This window comes from Euleptes europaea, chromosome 14, assembly GCF_029931775.1.
Source record: "Euleptes europaea isolate rEulEur1 chromosome 14, rEulEur1.hap1, whole genome shotgun sequence".
NCBI classification, from domain to species: Eukaryota; Metazoa; Chordata; class Lepidosauria; order Squamata; family Sphaerodactylidae; genus Euleptes; species Euleptes europaea.
This window is the reverse complement of record NC_079325.1, coordinates 7467817-7492248: the sequence shown is the minus strand read 5'-3', so window position 1 is coordinate 7492248 and position 24432 is coordinate 7467817.

Genomic DNA, 24432 nt, shown 5'->3' with positions numbered 1-24432 from the left:
TCTCACTTGCTAGTGCTCCACCACCTGTGCTCCTAGATGCTCGCATGGCTAATTCGAGCATCTGCAGGCGGCTGTGAGCGTTGGCAGTCATGGGAGGGCTCACAGGGAGGCAGGGGATGGATATGCAGGCAAGCAGGAGGTATGCAGGTGGATGGGAAAGAAAGAGGGTGTGAGACGAAGGCCTGGGGGGTGAGCATGGGAGGGGTGGGGGGGTCTCTGCCTGGGACCCTCCCCAAAACTGAAACCAGCCCTATTCCCAGGAGTTCTGTCCACACACTGACCAGGTCGAGCTTAGCTCTGGGTCATTACTGACCCATGGGGTGATGTCACCCCATGGAGCTGGGTATGTTTAGCCTGAAGAGGAGAAGACTGAGAGGGGATATGATAACCATCTTCAAGTACTTGAAGGGCTGTCATGTAGAGGATGGTGCCGAGTTGTTTTCCGTTGCCCCAGAAGGTCGGACCAGAACCAAGGGGCTGAAATTAAATCAAAAGAGTTTCCGTCTAGATGTCAGGAAGAATTTTCTAACAGTTAGAGCAGTTCCTCAGTGGAAGCGGCTTCCTCAGGAGGTGGTGAGCTCTCCTTCCCTGGAGGTTTTTAAGCAGAAGTTAGATTGTCATCTGTCAGCAATGCTGATTCTATGACCTTAGGCAGTTCATGAGAGGGAGGGCATCTTGGCCATCTTCAGGGCATGGAGTAGGGGTCATTGGGGGTGTGGGGGGGAGGTAATTGTGAATTTCCTGCAATGTGAATTTCCTGCAGGGGGTTGGACTAGATGACCCTGGTGGTCCATTCCAACTCTGATTCTATGATTCTACATCCTGACGTTTACTAGGCAGACTATGTTTTTATGGGGTGGTTTGCCATTGCCTTCCCCAGTCATTTACACTTTACCCCCAGCAAGCTGGGTACTTATTTTACCGACCTCAGAAAGATGGAAGGCTGAGTCAACCTCGAGTTGGCGAGCTGAAACCCACTTCCGTCAGGATCGAAATCAGGTTGTGAACAGAGCCTTTGACTTCAGTACCTCAGCTTACCACTCTGCGCCACGGAGCTCCTTTAGCTTTAGTTAAATGGTACATAAAGAAAGTTGCCAAACGCCAGGACACCATGGACTAGTTCTCTGTCCCCATAGAGACAGAGAACTTTGTGCAAGATCTGGTTGCAAGATCACAGGCATCTCTTTGTGCAAGATCTTGGTCTTTGCGCAAGACCATGGGCATCTTTAGATTCTGCCCAACTTCTCCAGTGCTTCTAAGTATGCCAAAATGCCTTACTGTGTTTCTTAGTGTTGACCCTTTAAGGCAGCCCAGCACGTCTCCTCTTGTGTGAGCATGGGTCTTACCACATCCATGACCAACAGACTATTCCCTGGGGTGGATTGGGACCTTCGAGCAATATTGGAGACACCTGAGTCATGAGCTCTGTGATGCCGGCAATACTGGATAGCTGCTTTGACTTGGCCCTGGAGATTTTGACCACAGATATTGGCCAGTAGGCTACCCGGAGCTTTCCCGGTAAGTTAGATGGCCGATCCATCCCCACTGTCTTAATGCCATGGAATCTCACATTAGTTACTTTTCCACGTTCTTTCCTTTCTTTGTATTCACAGTCCGGCAGGTTGAAGAAGGTTCAACTACATGCACCCTCCTTATGGAGTGGTATGTGAGAGCCAGCATGGTGTAGTGGTTAAGAGCGGTGGTTTGGAGTGGTGGACTCTGATCTGGAGAACCGGGTTTGGTTCCCCACTCCTCCACGTGAGTGGGTGAGGCTAATCTGGTGAACTGGATTTGTTTCCCCACTCCTACACATGAAGCCAGCTGGGTGACCTTGGGCTAGTCACAGCTCTCTTAGAGCTCTCTCAGCCCCACCAAACTCACAAGGTACCTGTTGTGGGAAGGGGAAGGGACGGTGATTGTAAGCCGGTTTGATTCTTCCTTAAGTGGTAGAGAAAGTTGGCATATAAAAACCAACTCCTTCTGTCTGATCTGCATTACAGGGATAGTGGTTGAGGAGAGAACCCAATAAAAGTGGTTATGCTGAACAAAGAAGGCATGAATGATGGTGCCCATAACAGAGGCTTCTGGCCACTGAGCTTCAGAAAACCCTATGTCCCACACTTCAGAAAACCCTATGTCCCACAGGGGGGGAAAGGGGAGCATTTCAACGTGGAGCTCCCCACAAGCGACAGAGGGGAGAATTTTACTAAAAGCACCTTCCACTCCCTTTGACAGTCGCTCAGCAGCGGCGCCTGGTTTCTGCTGGCTTGTCAGCAGAGAAGAAGGGGGTGGGGGAAAGAGCCAATCGCTTGTCCTACAAAAATGATTTGTTAGAGAAGCACCGCAAGAGCTGAGCTGGGAGCTGGAGAGTGGGGGGGGGGCGAGCCTTGGAACAGATTCAAGAATGACTGATGAGCTTGGCTGGAAATTTCACTCGCCTGGAGGAGGAGAAGGAGGAGGGAGGGGGAGTTAGCCGCTTTGGTGTCGTTTTATGCATTTTTATTTTCTGCCCCTGAATGCAAAATCGATCGATAGATAACGCGATAAAACGAATGGGGCATGCCTCTTTCTGTCTCTCTTTTCAGACAAAGGGATCTGAGGCTTATTCAGGAAACAATGGCTACCACCCCCACTTCCATACACATACGACTAAAGTGTTTGTCTTTTATTAGAGACCTTTTTTTAAAAAATCTAGGCAGTAAGTTAGAACAGTGACCTTGGACTGAGTTAGCTGCTTTCCTTAAGTTAACTGGGATTCAAGTTCAGTTGCTCAGACGCTGGGGCTGGCTGTGTTCTGGGATGCCCGCTGTCTCTCCAGGAAAACAATATCCTCCTTAATCCTTCCCCGGTGCCTTCCCTTCGTCTCTTTCTTCACCTTCCTTTTTTTCCTTCCTCCCATCTCTCTCTCCCCCCCTCCCCACCCCCACCCCCTTCTCAGGCTCCCTGCATACTTTAGCCATTCCTTTCATCTCTGGGATGACCTGAAATGACCTTTTGCCTGGCTTTAGACGTGACTCAACTGATAATAGTGAATACTTGGGGGCCCCAAGTGGTGGGAAGTCTGAGCACGTATGGGGGGGGGGGATGGAGGGAGGAGAGAGGCATTTTGTGTGTGTGTGTGTTTCTAAGCATTGGCTGTTTGCTGCAAGGTAGCCGTGAATGACACCTTATGCTACGTCCCTTGAAAGAATCCTTGGATACTTCTGCCTGTTTGGTAAGAGGGAGATTCTTACCCCCCCCCCCCTTCCAACAGACTTGAACAAAGAAAAAGACTTCCATGCTGCCTGAATATTCAGGAGCCTCTTAGTGGTGTAATCTGCTGCTTTTAACTGATGTAATTTTAAATTTACATATTTCCCAAATACCTTTTTTGAGACAGCTTTTTTTGGGGGGGGGGGAGTTGAAGGATTCCTTAGTAGAAATTAAAGATGGCTTCTCCTTTTTTTATTTCCAAAACCACAACCCTAAGAACATCAGCGATGACCTTAATTTACAGTCTCCCACCCACCCCGCCCCCAGATTAAGTGACTGATCTAGGGTTGCCAACTCTGGAGATTTGGGGGCAGTGCCTGTGGATGGGGCAATTTGGGAGGGATTCCAAGAGGAGGCTGAAGTTGGTTCCTTATTCCCAGTTCGTTCCCTATTCCCAGAGGAGGCTGAAGTTGGTTCCTTATTCCCAGTTCGTTCCCTATTCCCAGTACCTTATTCACATTTCCTAGTTCCTGAATGATTTTGACGACATTTCAAAAGCTCTGCACCCCAACATATGGATTGGACCACCATATGTTGGGGTGCAGAGCTTTTGAAATGTCGTCAAAATCATTCAGGAACTAGGAAATGTGAATAAGGAACTGGGAATAGGGAACGAACTGGGAATAAGGAACCAACTTCAGCCTCCTGATTCCAAGTAGAATCTATGGCATACCATAGAGTTTGGCCTCCAAATAGGGTTGCCAGGTCCTTCTTTGCCACTGGCGGGAGGTTTTTGGGGTGAAGCCTGAGGAGGGCGGGGTTTGGGGAGGGGAGTGCATCACTGTTTAGGTCATAGTGCTGTTTTTTTTCCAATGTAGTTACATATTTACAGCACAACTGCATTTTTGCATTTTTTGTTTACCCACAGTACCTGAAGGTTGGCAACCCTATCCCCAAAGCAGCCATTTTCTCCAGGGGAACCGAACTCTGTAAGTCAGATGTGATTCCAGGAGCATTCCAGGCCCCACCTGTCTTTATACTACCCACCTGGAAGTTGGTAACCCTGGACCAATCGATTACATTGGTAAACGGCTTCCGCCCTTATTTAGAACTATGTTTGTGGTAGAATCCCCTCATTTTCTGTTGCTTGTTAAATAAACCATGTCCCATGGTCCAACTGAAACAGCAGGGTTGCTAGCTTCCTGGGTGACTCCATTGGATCAGCTGTGATGTTCTGAGTGCCACAAACCCCAGGAAATGTGCCACTGCCCTGGAAATCTCACTCAGTCCAGCTATTCCATAGAAACAACTTTTTGCTGGAGCCCTGGCTGCATAAGTAGAAGAAGAAGAGCTGGTTTTTATATGCTGACTTTTTCTACCACTTAAGGGAGAATCAAACCGGCTTACAATCCCCTTCCCTTCCCCACAACAGACACCTTGTGAAGTAGGTGGGGCTGAGAGGGTGTGACTCGCTCAAGGTCACCCAGCTGGCTTCATGCGTAGGAGTGGGGAAACAAATCCAGTTCACCAGATTAGCGTCTGCCACTCATGGGGAGGAGTGGGGAATCAAACCCGGTTCTCCAGATCAAAGTCCACCGCTCCAAATAGGGTTGCCAAGTGCCTGGTGGTGGCAGGTAAAATCCTGCCAATCCACCGGGCTGCCCACCGTCGCCACCGACCAGCTGAGGGCCAGCCGGCACTGTGTGCTTGTGCGGGCGTCACTTTCGGGTTTACCCGGAAGCGACGTGGACACTCTGGCAACCTCAGCTAAAACTCTATGGAACTCCATGGAACTCCATAGAGTTTCAGCCGAGATCGTTAGAGCATCCTCGGGGTGCATGCGTGGGCTGCCACAGGCGCATGAGTGCATCGCGCACCTTGGCCACGGCCCCGCAAAGCTCCCCCCCGGTGGAGCTATGGGGCCTGGCAAGCCTAGCTCCAAACCACCGCTCTTAACCACTACACCATGCTGGCTTCTATGGAATTCTAACACAGTGTGGCGGGTGCAGCCTAGGGTTGCCAGCTCCGGGTTGGGAAAAACCTGGAGATTTTAGGGGTGGAGCCTGAGGAGGGTGGGGTTTGGAGAGGGACTTCAATGCCTTAGAGTCCAATTGCCAATGTAGTACTTTTCTCCAGGGGGATTGATCTATATTGCCTGGAGATCAGTTGTAATACCAGGAGATCTCCAGCCACCACCTGGGGGTTGGCAACCCTAGTGCAGCTGCAAAATGGCTGCCACAAAAATGGTTGCTGCAGATGGTGGAGCCAGCCACAAAATGGCTGCTGCAGCTTACCTTCAGTCACACAGTGAAGATCCTTGTGCTGTGGTGGTAGCTGTTACCAAAGCAATGTTAAAAAAATCTACGCAGCTAGGCTTGCCAACCTCCAGGTACTAGCTGGAGATCTCCTGCTATTACAACTGATTTCCAGCCGATAGAGATCAGTTCAGCTGGAGAAAATGGCCGCTTTGGCATTTGGACTCTATGGCATTGAAGTCCCTCCCCTCCCCAAACCCCTCCCTCCTCAGGCTCCACCCACAAAATCTCCCGCTGGTGGCAAAGAAGGACCTGGCAACCCTATACACAGCCAATCAAATCTTCAGTGGCTAATCAGAAGCAATGCTGGGCAAAAGCCCCCTAGCCCTGCCCACTTTCTAAAAACACTTGGCGAGCACCAGGAAAGGCATTGGCAGGTGCCATGGCACCCACGGGCACCACATTGGGGACCCCTGCTCTACAGAATGTATGGGCCTGTTGACAGTTTTCTGCCTTTTGGACATCCACTCTAATATAAATATACAGATTTGCTCCATAAGTGGCTCCCTCCATGCGCCATCATTGCTGGCATCCTTAGATTGCTTCCTTTCCCGCCTTTGTAATGCACATCTCTTGGACACTTTTCATCTCTGAATAACACCATTAATACTCAGGGAGCATTTCACCCCTGCAAAGAGGTTCAAGCTCTACTCTTATTAATTACCTGGGTTTTCAGATCTCCCTTCTAGAGGATGCTCACTAAACTGACTAAAGTGGATTAAAATGGCTGCGGTGGGTGAAGGACAAGACACATCGGGGTTTTGCCGCCTGAAAGGCTGAAGTGATGATTGCATGCTCCCGAGCTTGTTAAATCGTAAGCTGTCTGCACGCCTGCCGCAATATGGCAGCAAAAAGCCAGCCAGGCTCTTGGAAGAGAGGGCATCTTTTCCGGGATCAGATCAACTTGCGCAATGCCAAATGCAGCTCACCTGCCAGGTACAGCTGCTTGACCACCTGTCTTTACAGAAGAAGAAGAGTTGGTTTTTATATGCCGACTTTCTCTATCCTTTAAGGAGAATCAAAGTAGCTTAGCTTCCCTTCCTCTCTTCACAACAGACCCCTTGTGAGGTAGGTGGGGCTGAGTGAGCTGGCATGGTGTAGTGGTTAAGACTGGTGGTTTGCAGTGGTGGACTCTGATCTGGAGAACCGGGTTTGATTCCCCACTCCTCCATGTGAGCGGCGGAGGCTAATCTGGTGAACTGGATTGGTTTCCCCACTCCTCCACATGAAACCAGCTGAGTGACCTTGGGCTAGTCACAGCTCTCTTAGAGTTATCTCAGCCCCATCTACCTCACAGGGTGTCTGTTGTGGGGAAGGGAAGGTGTAAACCGGTTTGATTCTTCCTTAAGTGGTAGAGAAAGTTGGCATATAAAAACCAACTCTTCTCCTTCTCTAAGAGAGCTGTGACTGGCCCAAGGTCACCCAACTAGTTTCATGTGTAGGAGTGGGGAAACAAATCCAGTTTACCAGATTATCCTCTGCTGCTCATGTGGAGGAGCAGGGAATCGAACCCGGTTCTCCAGATTAGAGTCCACCACTCTTAACCACTACAGCATGCTAAGGCATGAGCATGAACAAATTCAATTTGGACGTTTAGAGGGCTTAGGGAGGACGTTTAGGGGCTTAGGGGCTGACCTGCTCAACCTCATTCCAGTTGACCAGATGGTCAAGTTATCACTTAGATTTGAGAGCTTTTAACTTTAAAAAAGCTTTCAGTTCACTCCATTGTCAGGCAATGAATTTGCCGATACGCTTTAGCCAATAGGTGGTTACAACCATACAAATTGGATTGCCAGTTCCCCGGTCAGGGTGGGGGATGTCCCAGCTCCCGTTTCCCTGGAGAAAAATAAATAAATAATGGCTTTTGGCTTATGGTGTGATATCACTTTCTACGAAACCTTGGAAGTGACATCATGCCTCTCTAGGAATTGCAGAAACTCTATGGTAAAAACAGTTTCTGGTGATTCCTAGAGAGGACTGACATCACTTCTGTGAAAACCAAAAGCTGCCCTCGTCCTGATCTCCTGGTTGTCGGGCCAGGTCGGTCAACCTTGGTACAATGTAATATTTTGCCCTGGTGTATCTGAAGATATTGGCTGCTTTGGTGGCCCCAGGAAGAAATTTTGGGGTCATTGCTTTCCAACATGATTGGCTGGCCTCTACTGCATAAGTTGGCCGATCTTCTACATACAGATCTGTAACCAACAAAGTTTATGGCGTTCTTTGCTAGGATTTACTCTTAGTTTAAGAATGTTATGATGATGAATTTGTAGAGATGGTGAAATGGTCTGAATGATTTACCATTTTATTTCATTGAATGCTGTTGTGCCTTTCAGTATGACCAAAGTACAATAAATGCAGTATGGTATAGTTAGCTGGAATAGGGCTGGGTTCAAATCCCCACTCAGCCATGAAACTCCGTGGTTCAGTCAGTCTCTTTTAGCCTAGCCAAACTCACAGGGTTGATGGAGAACCATATATGGCACCCAGAGCTCCTAGGAGGAAAGGTAAGATATGAATCAAATAAAACCATTTAACGTATTTACAAAAGAGTGATCAATAAGAACATAACATAAGAAAAGCCACGCTGGATCAGACCAACATCCATCAGGTCCAGTAGTCTGTTCACACAGTGGCCACCCAGGTGCCTTCTGTAGGAAACCCACAAACAAGATGACTGCAGCAGCATCCTGCCTGTGTTTCACAAGGACCTTTCATAGGACCTCATATGCACATGTATGGTTTGCAGATCAATGCTTCCATCCTCATTTTTCTTTTTCTTTTTGGCAAGTTAGAAACAAAATTATCAATGGATTTCTTGAGAAATAAAATTGCCATCATGTGGTGACCACCAGGGATTCTCCGAAGTGATAACATGCTACTAGCTTACTGTGTGAAGCAGATCTCATAGAGATGAAGCCTACAGAGAAACCACAGATCTTCTGACAAAACTGTTTCTGGACTTTATCTTTACAAGTTGGGGAGTGGAATGGAATAGAACTGTGTGCATCAACGTTTCATGCCATCTCTGTAACCTGGTGAACATTATGTATGATAATCTCATAAAATGATGAAAATAAGCTTCATAAAGAAGAAGAGTTTTTTTTTATGCTGACTTTCTTCACCACTTAAGGCAGAATCAAACCAGCTTACAATCACCCCTTCCCCTCCCCACAACAAACACCCTGTGAGGTAGGTGGGGCTGAGAGTGTGTGACTAACACAAGGTCCCCCAGCTGGCTTCATGTGTAGGAGTGGGGAAACAAATCCAGTTTACCAGATTAGCCTCCGCTGCTCATGTGGAGGAGTGGGACTGGGGAATCAAACCTGGTTTTCCAGATCAGAGTCCACCACTCCAAACCACCACTCTTAACCACTACACCACGCTGGCTCTCTCTAAAGCTTTCTGTGTGGAGCAAGCCCCCTTCCCAATGCACCTCTGCGACTGAATCCTTTTTTTATGGTTCCCAAACTTGAAAGAGCATCACCAAAAGTGTCTTGTTCTGAGTAATAGACATCTTTATAGCCCTACCTTCCAGCCTCCTCCAGGGCCATGTGACGGTACCATATGGTCGCACTGGCAGAGTCGGTGGTGCCTGCTGTTTACATATGATGGGGTTTTTTTTTAACAAAACAAAACTAACAGAGAGCTTCAGCTTGCCAGGGTAAAAAATATTCCATCAAGATGGCAGCGGAATCTCTGGGCCAGATGAGAAGGTGGCAGACGGCCTGCCCCAATCACTTCTAGAGGGGCACTTGGGGAGACTGGTATTTAGATCCAAAGGGGTGGGCAGATGGGAAGGCACTGAAGAATACCCCTGTCAACAGCTTGGCCACCATGGTCCCTCCTCTGAGATGCTTTTGACCCCAGCTGAGCTCTGAAATGGCAAGTACGCTTGGCTGTGAGAGCAAGCGCAGTGGGGAGGAAAGTTCTGGCAAGGTCCCTGGGTATGTTCTGTTACCAGCACATCTCTCTTGGCCTAAAAACCAGACTTTTCACACTCCATTTAATGCAAGATTGGGACAGACCTGGGTTTAAACAAATGGACCTGTCACCAGCTCGTCTAGTTTGGCCTTCAGAGTCTCTTGATGTATTTGGGAAAGAATGCATTCCTTTTCCAGTGACATCCTGAGAGAGGATGGCAAAGGCAGGTGGTTTAATCTAGCTGGTATCCTTGATTTTAAGGACTGGTGAGTATGTAGTCTTTCATCAGGGTAGAAGATCTTGGATGTATTTTACACTTCAGCATTTGTTGCAATTCCTTCTTGATAGCACTGCTGTTGTGCACAACAGACCTGCAACAGCTCAAGCACCCTTCTTTTTTGCATGCAGCTGCCACAGAGGCCTATTTAATTTTTTAAACTGCGCACTGCAGTCACAGAACTGGATGTTAACATAGACATGTCTGAAGAATAATAGTATATGCACACCCAAGGTGATCTGGCAATCTTTCTGTCCAGTGGTCTCAATGTACGTGCTTAGAGGCAGTCCAATCAAATCATGCTTGTTTGTTGATTTACTTCCTTTATACCCCAGCTTTTGCCCCAATGGGGACCCAAAGCGGCTTACGTCGTTTCCCTCTCTTTTATTTTATCCTCACAACAACCCTGCAGAGGTCAGTTCAAAAGTTAGCTAGCCTGAAAAGGATGGCAAATGTTGAACTTGACTTGGGTTTTTCTATCTGGCTAAATATTCAGAGCCCTGATTGGCTTCCTATCTAGATTCCTAGTTGGCTGGGAGCCAGAGTCTGACCAGACCTGTCAACTTCCTGGCCAACCATCAGCACTGAGCTTGGACTAATCCACCCCTTCACCTGCCTCCAGCTCCTTGTTTAATCCTTGCTGCCTTTAAGCATTATTAAGACGTTATCGCTTGCCAGACTAATGTAATTTACCTAATCCTTGACTGAACAGAGATGGAGCCCACTGCTGCCCCGGGACTCAACTGTTACCCTGGTTCATAGTTGTGGTTTTGTGCTTTCCCATATTGGGACTGCGCATGCACAGGCCAGCCATGAAAAAGATTTCCAGTGCCTTCGAGCAGACTAAGAGGGCCCCTCTTCCCTCTGGCGCATTTCCTGCCAAAATGATAATGTGACCAGGGGGAGAGGTGCTACTCCCTCAGATCTGTTTTTGCCCCTGCAAAGAGAGGCTCTCCAATGCTGTTCCCCATTTCTTCCTCACCTCATTTCTTGAGGCAGAGGAAACTTCTTTCTCTTAGAAGTGTTTTGTCATCCATAGCTATTCTAGTGCGGAATAAACTACATTGAAACTACATTGAAAGAAGGTTTCTGGCTTTCCACACTGTCGTTAGGGCTCAAAAGGGGCATCCTCAGGATTGCACCAACTGTGGCACCGATAAACACCCATTCTGTGTGCCGTATCTGCCTTGGGTCACACAACAGAGCTCTTTCTGTCACCAAGTAACCCTGATTTGATAGTGCTGGGTTCAAAATGATACCCGCTAGTATTTTTCCTTGTGTCTGCCAAGTGGATGACGACATTGTAAGGCAGGGCTTGTTAATATTGGCCATTCAAATGAAAGGGTTTTCCATGGCACCATGGCTACAATTCAGCCATGGAGGATGAGGAAGACTGGCAAGCATCTAGGCTTTTCTCAGTCATTGTCTACTTCCACTCCCCCTTCTGGCTTTCCTTCTTTTTATTTCCCATTCTTTCTCCCTCCACCCCCACCTCAGGCTTTCCTTCATTTCTTTTTTTGCCCTTCTCTTTTCCACTTCAGTTTTCGACTGCCCTTTGTTTCTTTTTATTCCTCCTTCCTTCCTCCCCTTTATTCCCCAGCTATGATTCTTTTGCAAAGTGAGGAGGGAGGTATTGTGTTTAGCCCTGCCTCCTGTGGCAGCCATTTGGGTTCTGGCCCCGCCTTCTAAGGCAGCCATTTTGGGGTGGCGCTTAGCATTCCCTCTCAATATTTCAAAGACGCCTGCAGGCTCAAAAGAGCTGGGGTCTCCTCAGCTACAGTCTGGTTTAAAAAAACTGATTTGAGTCAACAGCCTTGGGATATAACAAATAAGTATCCTTGAGTGTGACTGCCTGTGATCAGAGGAGAGTTATTTAGTAGTAGTAGAAGAAGAGTTGGTTTTTATATGCCGACTTTAGGAAGAATCAAACTTATTATTACCACTCAAGGAAGAATCAAACCGGCTTACAATCATCTTCCCCTCCCCACAACAGGCATCCTGTGAGGGAGGTGGGGTTGAGAGAGTGTGACTAGCCCAAGGTCACCCAGCTGGCTTCATGCATAGGAGTGGGAAAACCCACCCAGTTCACCAGATTAGTGTCCACCACTCATGTAGAGGAGTGAGAGATCAAACCCAGTTCTCCAGATTAGAGTCCACCACTTCAAACCACTGCTCTTAACTACTACACCACGCTGGCTCCCTTTATTAAAAACTGTAGATAAAGTGGTTTCAGATTGGAGGTGTGACTCATTGTCCTGTGTGAGTCCTGATCATCGTCTACTTTTAGGAAATGAAATGCTGGTCAGCAGCAGCCTAAGCCACCTCTAGAGGCCTCTAAGGGATTTCTTGGCAGCTGTTTTCCTGGGTGTCCAGAGGACTTCGTTTGGCTTCTTGATTTGCCCATCATTAGGCTGGCCTGTTATCCCACCACCTCCTCTGACAAACCTCTGTGGCAATTTCCTCAAATTTGGACATTTTTAGCATCCAGTTAGCCATAGTCTTGGGCCTGATGACACGGGTCATCTCTTCCCTGGTTCTGTATTTCCCATGTGGCTGGTACTGCATTATGCAACTGGATTCAAGTAGGTGGTGATATCCACTTACTCTCCCTGCTGTAACTTTTGTATAGGATCATCCTGGTCAGAAATGGTACATGGGGCTGTCTGGAATGAACTTATCTCAGTGAAAACTGCATTGTTTAACTTAATGGAAGTGGTAGAAAAGAGCAAAGGCCCAGTAGCACCTTTAAAGACTAACTGAATTTCAGATACCATCTGAAGAAGTGAGCTGTGAGTCGCAAAAGTTCATACCCTACCAGAAATTTAGTTAGTCTTTGAGGTGCTACTGGATGCTTCTACAGTCAGACTAACATGACTACCCATCTTGATCTGTCTTAATGGAAGTGATTTTTAGTTGGTTCCAGCAGACATATATGTCGGGCCCATGTTTCTGGTTCATGGAATTCCCTGAAAAATCCTTGTTTGACCAATCCCTGGTTTGCATTTCTTTCCAGCAGAAGAATCCAATTAACTTCAGAGGTGGGGAAATGCTACCCATCACCTTCTTCCTCCTCCAGGGTGGGTCTGTTGCACTCGTCTCTGCTGCAGGTCCCCACAAAATTCCACAGGTGCAGCTTTTCCCAGCCCATAGGTAAAATAATGAGCACTGCTTCACACACTGCATTTCTGGTTGAGGTGCAGTAGCTAATTGCAGCTGTTCTTTTAATTGCTCAGTAATTGTTTGTACTGTAATACTTCTTGATGGCGTTCTCATCCTTGGGCACATCTGCTGAATGGTTTGCTTTGTCTAAGGATCACAACTTTAGGAGCGGGGCTGTGGCTCAGTGGTCGAGCATCTGCTTGGCAGGCAGAAGGTCCCAGGTTCAATCCCTGCCATCTCCAGTTAAACGAACCAGGCAGATGGTGATGTGAAATACCTCTCTCCCTGAGACCATGGAAAACTACTGACTCGATGGGCCAATGGTCTGATTCTGCATAAGGCAGCTTCATGTGTCCATGTGTTCCATGATTATCTAGGAAGTTACTTGATTTTTACTCTCCATGACTTTAAATAAAAGTGTTTATTGGAGTATGAGAATCTCCCTTTTTAATTTTCTTTAATTTATCAAGTGCCCTTTGGAGTTGCTATAGCCTCCCAACTATATGTTTTCAATATGCATTGATGGTTTGCTTGATTTTTAAAAAAGACTAAGATGCCAGAAGTGTTGGCCAAATATAAGTCTGGAGAAAGTGGGGTCCTTTGAACCATAGTCGTACCAGTTCACACAGATGCTTCCTCTGGCCTGTGCTTTGTGATTCATGCTTCTAATATGAGTGGAAAGTTCCCACTGAGCTTGTATATGCGGTCTTTTTAAATGACTCTGAATTAAATGAAGATATATGCATCCTAATTCTTTGCATGTTCAAATAATGTATTTTTCTTTCAAAGTTGAAGATCAGATTGTGCTTGGCCAACGTGCAACGTTTTCTTATTTTGGAAGATAAATACATATTCTAGAGAAAATTCCACTCACACTATGTTGCGCAGAACATTGAATCATTCTTTGGAGCAGTTTGGCACAAAGTTATTTTCCTGTTGCAAAGCAGATTTATCAAGTGTGTGTGTGTGTGTGTGTGTGTATGATGTACAATAAAATATGTGTCCATCCCCATGTCCCTTTTGACAAACTGACTTGTAGGTCACAACTGGAGTTTATTGACCCGTGGGGGCCTTGTCCTGTTAGTGGTGGGGCATATTTTCTGGACTTTGGCTCTGGCTGCATTCCTGTCTCTTGGAGGAGCAGGGAGGTGTAGGCTTCCCCTTAGAGTAACCACTGGGAAGGAAGCTGTGTTCATTAACCGTGCTGTATGCAACCGGTTCAGAACTCTGCCTGGCCATTGAGAGAGCCCCTCTCCCCTGCCTGTCAAGCCCCCGAGGTTTGAAACCCCCCCCCCCCAACGGTGGATTTACTTTTGGAAAGCGGAAAGAATACCTGCAACAGCAACTGCTTCTTTCTTTTCTGCCGTTGTCTAGAAGAAGTTTGGAAAACTATATAGATCCAGAGATTTCCTGATGAGTTTTTTTGTGGTGTTCTGCTTGAATACGATGATCAATCTCCTGCAAGAGCTGCTGGTGGAATGAAGATAATGCAGGTCAGTAACGCTGGACTGGAAATGCAAAGTTTTCACAAGGATTTTAGGACAGACGTGTTAACTCCTTCCCCTTCAAAATGGGTAGCGGAGCGAGATCAAACTCTTTAACTGTTTGCACTCTAACATGGAAAGCTGCTTATCGTCCAGGCTATAGTGTACTAAATGGAAAAAATGCAATTGTCACATTCTTTCTTCCCCTTTAATTATCTGCAAATGAGAGAGTCTGTAGAAAACTTTTCCTAGTTTGAAGAGAAGGTTTTCAAATGTACTTACTGTAAGAAAAGGAAAGGACAAAGTGTGTTTCGAAAGGGAGAAGAGATTTAGTATCTTCTTTTGTGACTGATTAATTTTGTCAACAACTTGCAAAGTTTATCGCGTCCTTCCAGATATAAATGTGTTTGGGGGTTCATTTTGACATGAAGTGTGTGTGTGTGTGTGTGGGGGAGGGACTCCCCTATTGTTCCTTTGTACAAAATATTTCTTTCTTGAAACATTTCTTGAAATCTCTTGGGTTCCCACTGCCTTTTAGAAAGCTCATTCTAGAGGGTTGGTTCATACTGAAGGCATTCAAATGGCTTTAAAGTCTGCATTTTTAAGGCATGTCCTTAAAATGGAAAAATGGGTGCAGAGTTTGAACTCTAGTGAACTATAGAGCTGTTTGGAAGATTAAAACGTAAAACAGAATACAAGCCAAATATGCAATTTGCGATGGACGTATTCTGCTTAACACCCACTCATGTCATCTCCACTAAGACTGTGGCTGAGAAGGAGTGATAAAGTGCTGAGTTTTCCAACTCTGGATTGGGAAATTCCTGGAGATTTTTTTTGAGGGGGGGTGGAGGCTGGGAAGGGGGCTCAGCAGGACATGATGCCCTTCAAAGCAGGCTTTTTCTCCAGGGGAGCTGATCTCTGTCATCTGGAGATGCATTGTAATTCCAGGAGATTTCCAGGCCCCACCTGGAGGATGGCAGACCTATAACAGCACTCTTTGCTCCAAACTTCTGCACAAGTCCCACTGAAATGATTGAGCCTGGCCTGTCTTTTGTAAATAGCTTGGAGTGATGAAATCCAAACCGACCCTTTAAATTATTTTGTATTGATCTTGTAGTTCAGTTACACTGAAAGCTTATCATTCAGTCACAGTAGCAAATGGAACTTCTATGCTCAGAGGCAGTATATCTTTGATTTACCTTATGCTCAAGACAAGCAGGGAATAGCGTAGGTTTGCCAATCTCCAGGTGGGGACTGGAGGTCTCCTGGGATTACACCTGATCTCCAGACAACAGAGATGAGTTCCCCTGGAGAAAACGGTCGCTTTGGAGGGTAGACTGTATGGCATTATATCCTGCAGAGGTACCTCCTGTCTCCAAACCCTGCCCTCCCCAGGCTCCACTCCCAAATCTCCAGGAATTTCCCAAGTGGGAGTTGGCAGCCCTAGAATGGCCGTGGGCTTCCTGCTTTGCCTGTCTGTCAGGCTGACTGCTGATGGAAACAGAATTTTGGATTTAGATAGCAGTTATAATGTTATAGGTACAAGCATCCTTTGCAATGGATAATCCAGCTTAATAGACTAGCGGATACTGGATCCGTCCTCCTGTATGGTACAGAGTTAGGCTCTGGATTTCTTTGCCTATGCTATGTACCTGGTCTTTTCCTTTGATAGCAGTTTTTAAAAATTAATATATATGTATGACACCCTGTTATAGGTTGGTTTGAGAATAGGAATTGATTTGGGGCCCTGTTCATGTAGGTCTTGCATGTACAGTAGTCAAAGGTTACTGCTGGAAAGGGGAGGGGGGAAGATTATTTGGAGTGAATCAAGCATAATTCAGGTGTGGTTTTTATGCAGATAATTTTCAAGAACTAAACTTCTAAAGCTGGTTTTTGGAACCAGTCCAAATTAATTTCACTTTTAAAAAATGTTTTCCACAATGGCATTCGAAATAAAAGCATTTGGAATAATGTGTACAGTGCTGGCCCCCCTCCACCCCCAGATCTAACGGTAGTAGTATCATAATTACTTGTATCATCTTTTTCAAGGATCTAATTTTGATTCTGCTTCTTGTCTACCAGTCGTGCATTAGTAAATATTAACTCTAAATTCAGCCTGGAAAAGAAATAGGGTGTGTGGGTTTTTTCCCCTTAGCAAAATCTGCATAATGTAGACGTGGGGGGATTTATGGTGTTTGAATTACAAAACCTCTTGAGGAGAAGAGATTTTAGTTTGAGTCCATTACTGCTCCAAAGCAGATCCAGAGTTCACTGGATTGAGATAAGACTTCCCCTCCTTGGGATCAGTTGTTACATCCTTGCAAGTTGCTTTGCAAAAGCGACTGGGCAGGCCCACAGTTTTTTAGCTAGCCTGCTGGACCCCACATACCAATGCAAGTTGGTGGTTGTTTTTTTGTGGCATATCAACAGGCTGAATTTGGGGAGAATGGGAAGAGGGCCTTTCCCCCCACTTTAAAAATCCTTACTTACTACAAGTATGTGAGTGAAAAGCCGAATTTACTTTTTTGGTCATCTTTGGAGGTCCTGCTTCATGAGCCCCCATGAGCTGAGGCTAGATAGGTTAGGGTTGCCAACCTCCAGGTGGTAGCTGGAGATATCTCCTGCTATTACAACTGGTCTCCAGCCGATAGAGACCAGTTCACCTGGAGAAAATGGCCGCTTTGGCAATTGGACTCTATGGCACAAGTCCCTCCCCTCCCCAAACCCTGCCATCCTCAGGCTCCGCCCCAAAAACCTCCCGTCCATGGCAAAGAGGGACTTGGCAACCCAAAGATAGGTAGAACTTGAGAAAGGGGTTGTGGTGCCAAAACTTTGTAACTCCCTCCCCTGGGAGATTCGTCTCCCTCTGTTGTTGTCTTTGGCCAGCGGGTGAAGACTTTTTTGTCTTGTTTGGCTAGGGTTGCCAGCTCCGAGTTGGAAAATACCTGGAGATTTTGGGGGTGGTGTCTGAGGATCGGCCAAAGCGGCCATTTTCTCCAGGGGAGCTGATCTCTGTCACCTGAAGATCAGTTGTAATAGTGGGAGATCTCCAGCCACCACCTGAAGGTTGGCAACCCAATGTTTGAGGTCCCTCCCCTGGCCAAACCCCTCCCTCCTCAGGCTTCACCCCAAAAACCTCCCGCTGGTGGTGAAGAGGGACCTGGCAACCTTAGTCCCTGAATGTTGGAAACTTGTTTTAAACTTGGAAGTAGACGTTCCCAAGAAACTGAATTCTGGGCAGCGCTACAGCCTAGGGTGAGGATCAGTGTGGGATTGTAATCCATTTATGTCATTTTAAGGCGAGGTGAGAGCAGTGAAGTGGTACAGGTAGGGAGTCAGAAGGAGAATGAAAACCCCTCCAAATCCCATCTACTTACTCACTATAGATTGTGTGCCATGGAGGGTAAATGTTGCAAGCATGACCTGGACTTTTTCCAGAGGTCGGGAAGTATCGTCTAGCTAGGGTTGCCAGGTCCCTCTTCGCCACCGATGGGAGGTTTTTGCAGTGGAGCCTGAGAAGGGTGGGGTTTGGGGAGGGGAGGGACTTCAATGCCATAGAGTCCAATTGTCAAAGCGGCCATTTTCTCCAGGGGAACTGATCTCTATCGGCTGGAGATCAGTTGTAATAGCAGGTGATCTCCAGCTACTACCTGGAGGTTGGCAACTCTACGTCTACCTCATTGATGCAGAGAAGATCCCTTGGCTAGAATAGACTGTCCCCCTGCAGTTTGCTTCATTGGCTGGAGCTAGCTGATGGCACATAGACTGAATCTTTACCATCTATTTCCAAGGTCACTGGGTCAGGACCCACTGCAGGCTAAAATCGCAACACAGAGATGTCTGGACATGTATGTGTTTCTAGTTGGAGGTATTGGCACCCACATTTATAAGTTGGATGGATGAGGCTAATATGCATACCGGAACCTAAAAATCTTTGTCCCCTTGCAGCTGGGGTTGAATCTATGAGCCATCTTACTTTGTAGAAGTAGATTAGACTACTGCAGTGTGCTCTATGCCCTTGAAGACTGTGTGGAAGCTACAATGGGTATAGAATGGTGTAGCCAGAATGCTGACTGGAGTAGATTACAGGGACTGTATCACTTGTTCTACCTACATTGGCTCCCAGTTTGCTTCTGGGCCAATTCAAGATACTGTTAATAAAACTTCAACTTTAAATAAAAGTTTATTAACTTTTAAAGCCCTATACGGCTTGGGCCCCTCATACCTTAAGCATTGCTTACTCCCATATGAACCTGCCCAACTATTATGGTCATCTCCAGAGGCTCTGCTTCACGTGCCTCTGCCTTCGGTGGCTAGATAGGTGACAACCCAAGGGAAATTGTGAAATTCCCCAAACTGTGTAATTCTCTCCCCAGGGAGATTTATTTGTCCCCCTCTATCTACATTCCGAGAGGGAAGACAGCATGGTATAGCCCGATCTCGGAAACTAAGTATTGTCGGTACTTGGAAGGGAAACCACCAAGGAAGACTCTGCAGAGAAAGGCAATGGCAAACCACCTCTGCTTCTCACTTGCCTTGAAAGCCCCTCACTGGGGTCAACATAAGTTGGCTGTGACTTGGTGGCTCTTTACACACACATCCATGTTCTGGCAGTAGGAAATGGCTTATCTGTTTTGTTTGTCATTCCCTCATTGACCCTCCTTCCCATTTTTATGTGTTTGTGTTTTCTTGAATTGTTTTTATTGTTTTATCCATGTACATTTTAAAATCTGTTTTACTGTTTGTTTATTTACATTATTTCTAGTCTGCCTTTCTCACAGGGACTCAAGGCAGATTACACATAGTGAGCAAGTACAATCATGAAAACGGGACATTCAATAACCAATGCATTAGGACTGTAGAAGGCTGGAACCACCAGAAGAGAACTGAAGTATAGCATAAGTATTCACATGACACATTAAGCAGTGCAAAAATAACATAAATAAGATTCTACTTACAATAAGCTAAACACAGCAGTATGGACCACAGTCCTTAATCATTTATCCAAGCAAGTTTGTAAAACCATTTTGTGCAATGCAACCCTATTACCTGTGCAGAAAACCCTCTTGAATAGTTCAGTTTTGCATAGTTTTGTCTATTCACTGCCACAGAAACTCTGAATTCAGTGGAAAGGTGGCATAAAATGTTTTAAATCAATGCAATAAATATATATAATTCAAGTAGTAGTAGAAGAAGAGTTGGTTTTTTTACCACGATTTTCTCTACCTTTTTAAGGAGACTTAAACCGGCTTACAATTGCCTTCCCATCCTCTCCCCACAACAGACGCCCTGCAAGGTAGGTGGGGCTGAGAAAGTTCAGAGAGAACTGTGACTGGCCAAAGATCACCAAGCAGGCTTCATGTGTAGGAGTGGAGAAACCAACCCGCTTCACCAGATTGGAGTCTGCTGCTCATATGGAGGAATGTGGATTCAAACCCAGTTCTCCAGATTAGAGTCCACCTCTCTTAATCACTATACTATGTTGACTCTGAGGAATGGCAAGCTCAGGCATCTACAAGACCAGCAAAGTACCCCTGCCCCAAATAGTACCCCCCATCCTCACTTTGCAGTGGGGCAATGCAGTTGGATCATTGGTTTGTACACTCCACTTCTTCCAGGTTAAGGAAGTCCGATGTTGCCTCTCCCAAAGAGCCCCCCAATCCAGGCTCATGCCTTTGTGTGTTTGGGGGTGGTATCACAGTGAAGCCAGAGACGAGGTTGGGATTTCAGCAGACATTTTTGTTGAGGCGGTGGTTTTTTTTTTGGCAAATGGGATTTTTATGCTTCGAAATTGTTGAGATGGGATGGGCCGGAAGCATAAAGCAAGGGATATATTGCTCACCACGCCCCTCATGAGCAACATGGAAACATATTCCCTGCATCAACATGGAGTCATCTGTGTAACTTTTTCCAGGAGTGTTCCTGTCAGGAGGATCTTAAATCCTCTCTCACGGACTCCTCTATGGAGCTGTTCCAGGGATAGCCAAGAGCACTGCAGCTTTTCCTAAGTGTGGTCCAGCCATGGGGGTAACTTTAGAAAGTCTGCTTGTGAGTTCCAGACACTGCGAGGCGAGAGACGTGCTGTGGGTCCGGCCACACCTGTCATCTCTGAGCTCGGCTTTATTTATTTACTTACTTCATTTATATCCTGCCTTCCTCCCCCATGGGTGTCTTATGTCATTCTCCGCTCTCATTATTCCCACAGTGTCTTATGTCATTCTCCTCTCCTCCATTTTATCCTCCCAACAACCCGGTGAGGTGGGTTAGGCTGAGAGTATGTAACGGGCTCAAGGTCACCTGGTTGGAAGGTGCCTCAGAGAAGTAGTATGATATAGTGGTTAGAGTATGTAGCCCGGGGAAACTTATATTTGAATCCCTGCTTGTGTCAAGAAGTTTATTGAGTAAGTCTAACATGTTTCACACATCAGGGGGGACACAGTGAGAGAACCCCGTTGTCATAAACAGCTACATACCTTTCCCCGGAGGAAAAGTTGGCTATAAATGTGTGGAAACATTACTAAAATCTAGATCAGGGATACTACATTGTGGGACAACTAGATTTGAGTCCCGTAGCATCTTAGAGACCAACAATATTTTTGGAGTGTAAGCTTTAGAGGATCAAAGCTCCCTTTATCGGGTACAAGCAGGGCACTTTGTCTCTTAAAGGTTTATACCCAGGAAATCTTGTTGGTCTCTAGGGATCTACTGGACTCCAGTTGTTCTACTGCAGACCAACACGACTATACAATGAAACTATTTACATTGTAGGAGTAAGCTTTAGACCAAACAAAGTGGAGGCATAATGGTGGCCAGCTTGTCACTGAGGTCAGGGCTGTACCACTTTAGATGGGAGGGGCTGTGGCTCAGTGGTAGAGCATCTGCTTGGCATGCAGAAGGTCCCAGGTTAAATCCCTGGCATCTCCAGTTAAAGGGACTAGGCAGGTAGGTGATGTGAAAGACCTCTGCCTGAGACCCTGGAGAGTCACTGCCAGTCTGAGTAGACAATACTGACTTTGATGGACCAAGGCTCTGATTCAGTATAAGGCAGCTTCATGCGTTCATGTGATAGTTCCTCCATTCAAAAAAAATTCTTGCACATAGGAAAACTAGAAAACCATGACTAGGTAGGAACCCTGATGTTTAGTTTTCTGTGTGGCTACTATGTCTTTTGCATAGAAGAGTGTTCAATCATGTGACCCCCCCCCCATCTGAATTGGTTCAGTCCAGGAATGGTTTTATCTTGCATTGAAGCTCTTGGCCTAGAGAAGTGGTTCTTAACCTTTTTTGCTCCATTCCCCCTTTTCACCATTGTTCGGAATATAATTCCCCCCTTCCCAAGATAGTCTAACTCAAAAAAACAAACTACAATTTTACAGATTGTATATAATCTAAAGGACATCACGCTTTGCTGAATAGTGGTCCCAATTCCCCCCTCCCAGAACCCTAAAATTCTCCCCCGTGGGAGGGGGGGTAATTGTTGAGAACCCATGGCCTAGAGAGTCTGTTCCATTGTGCCAAAGGGTCTTTTGTCCATGCTCCCAATCGAGCCGTCGGGTCAGCAGCATTCATCTGTCCGAGACTCCCGTCTCATCTATTGATTCTACACTGAAAAGTTTACTGCCCTCAAAGGTGTGACCTATACCTCTGGCTAATTTATTTCTGTCATGGTGGTCGGGCTTGGAGGGGATGGTGGCATCAGAGAAGGGGAGGAGGCAACGAGTTCAAGATGTGGGGAATAAATCTAAGCTCTGAAGTCTGGCTAGACATTCCAGTACTCTGTCCTCTGCATTTGTGTCCGTGTGTGTAACACTTCCATAAATATTTAGGAAAAGTCTTATTGCAGCTTAATTTGGAGGAATGGTGACAGCATATTGGTTTGAAACAGAGCAGGTTTGGGGTGTGTGTGTGTCATCCTACCTGATCCGCTTTTATCAAATGCCAATTCTGAAACATGAGAATCTGTCCTGAAGCCGGATATCTAAAAGCAAAAACTTAAATCCAAGTAACCTAGCAATTTAAAGCTGTTTTAGCTTTTAATAAAATAAAAAAAGAAATCAGGTGCTCATCCCAGTCTTTTGGAGATCACTGGCCAAAGTGCGCAGAGCAGTTACAGTGCATTCCTAAGGAGAGTTACTCCAGTCTAAGCCCATTGAAATGAATGGGCTTAGACTGGAGTAACTCTCCTTAGGAATGCACTGTTAGACTTCTTCCTCAATAGAGCTCTACCAGCCTAGAGAGTTTCTTCATAAACCACATAATGAACTTGTGGGACTCTCTTCCACAAGATGCAAAGATAGTGGCCTTAAAAGGGGCTTCAGAGAAATTCATGGAGGATAACTTCCTCTGTGCCTGTTAGACATGTTGGCTAAATAGAACCTCAGTATTCCAAGGTGGTGTATCTCTGAATACCAGCTGCTGGGATGCAATAACAGGGGATGACTTTATTTTATTTATTTTATTTTATTCCATTTATACCCCGTCTTCCCCTGGCCAGGCTGGCCTCTAGGCTATGTGCCCTACTTGGGGCTTTTCCAGGGGCATCTCAAGGCCCCCACGAGAAACAAGATGCTAGACCAGCTGGGAATTCCTTAGTTGCTTAGACTGGTTTGCTTAGCCAATCCTTTGGGGCTCCTGAGGCTAATGATCACACCATGTCTCCTTCAAAGAACTTTTTTTTTTGCATCTAGGGTCTTATGTTGGCACCAATACTGATAACGTTTATCAGTTAATTTGGAATGATAAAAGCACTAAACATGCGTTATCTTGGTGTAACCCTCACAACCTGCCTGTAAGGAAGATCAAAATCTATTATTCCCCCCTACTATAGTTGGTGTGGGACGTTGATACCAAGAGAGTAGCTAGCCTAGGAGGCGAAACAACGCATTATGTTGAAGATCTGGGACTGCATCTTCCAATGAGTATTTCAGTTTGCAAACTCATATCGCACCTGTCTCTACCAGCACAGAGATCAGCCTGGGAGGGGCTCTATTGAAGAAATTGCAGGAAGGAAAAGATTATCTGTCCACTGTAACATGGCAGCCCTGACACAAATCAGGCTCCTTGCCCATGGCTGTTTCTTAAGTAAGGATCTGCAAACATGAACAAAATAGTTTCACCCATTGTGTTCCTGATTGGTTTCTTTTACACAGTTTTTATACCATATATATGTTGTATAATAATACGTATGCAGAAATACTGTTTAAAATGGCATAAAAGGAATGGCACATTCCAGCAGGAAGAAACAGAAAATGGTGTGGAGACAAAGGGGCTTGATCTGCAGAAGGGAAAAGTGAAGGTGGAATGGGAATTTTGGTACTGAAAATGTAGGGTGGTGAAATGAAGTAGCACCCCCCTACTTGAAGGATCGAAGCATGCATCGGGAGATCTAGGCCCACATACTATGGTTCTGAGGTGCAGCTCTTGCTAACAGCAGATGTCAGAATCCGACTGGGATTCTCACATGGACACATGAAGCTGCCTTATGCTGAGTCAGACCCTTGGTCCACCACAGTCAGCATTACCTGCTCAGACTGGCAGCAGCTCTCCAGGGTCCCTGGTAGAGGTCCTTCACATCACCTATTCCCTGCTCCTTTAACTGGCGATGCCGGGGATTGAAACTGTCTGGGACCTTCTGCATGCCAAGCAGAAGCCCTTCCATTGAGCCACAGTTTAAGCAGCCATACTGAATCAGGTCCACCACTGTCAGCATTGCCTGCTCTGACTGGCAGTAGCTCTCCAGGGTCTCTGGTAGAGGTCTTTCATATCACCTACTACCTCATCCTTTAAACTAGAGATGCCGGGATTGAACCTGGGACCTTCTACATGCCGAGCAGATGCTCTGCCACTGAGCCGCAGCCCTTCACTAATTCATAGCTCAGTCTTTCTAGCACTTGTCCTGTTTCCATGTGGTGGTCCCTGACCTTCTGGCTCTTCCCTGGCTGATCAGGTCGCTTTGCCTGAATGCATAACATGACGACTGCATCTGACAGCTGGTTAAGGGTGTGATTGAGGCGGGATAGAAATTTCTAGTAAAATGTCCAACCAAAAGTGGTAAAGGTTGAATGTGAGTTTGAACAGACCA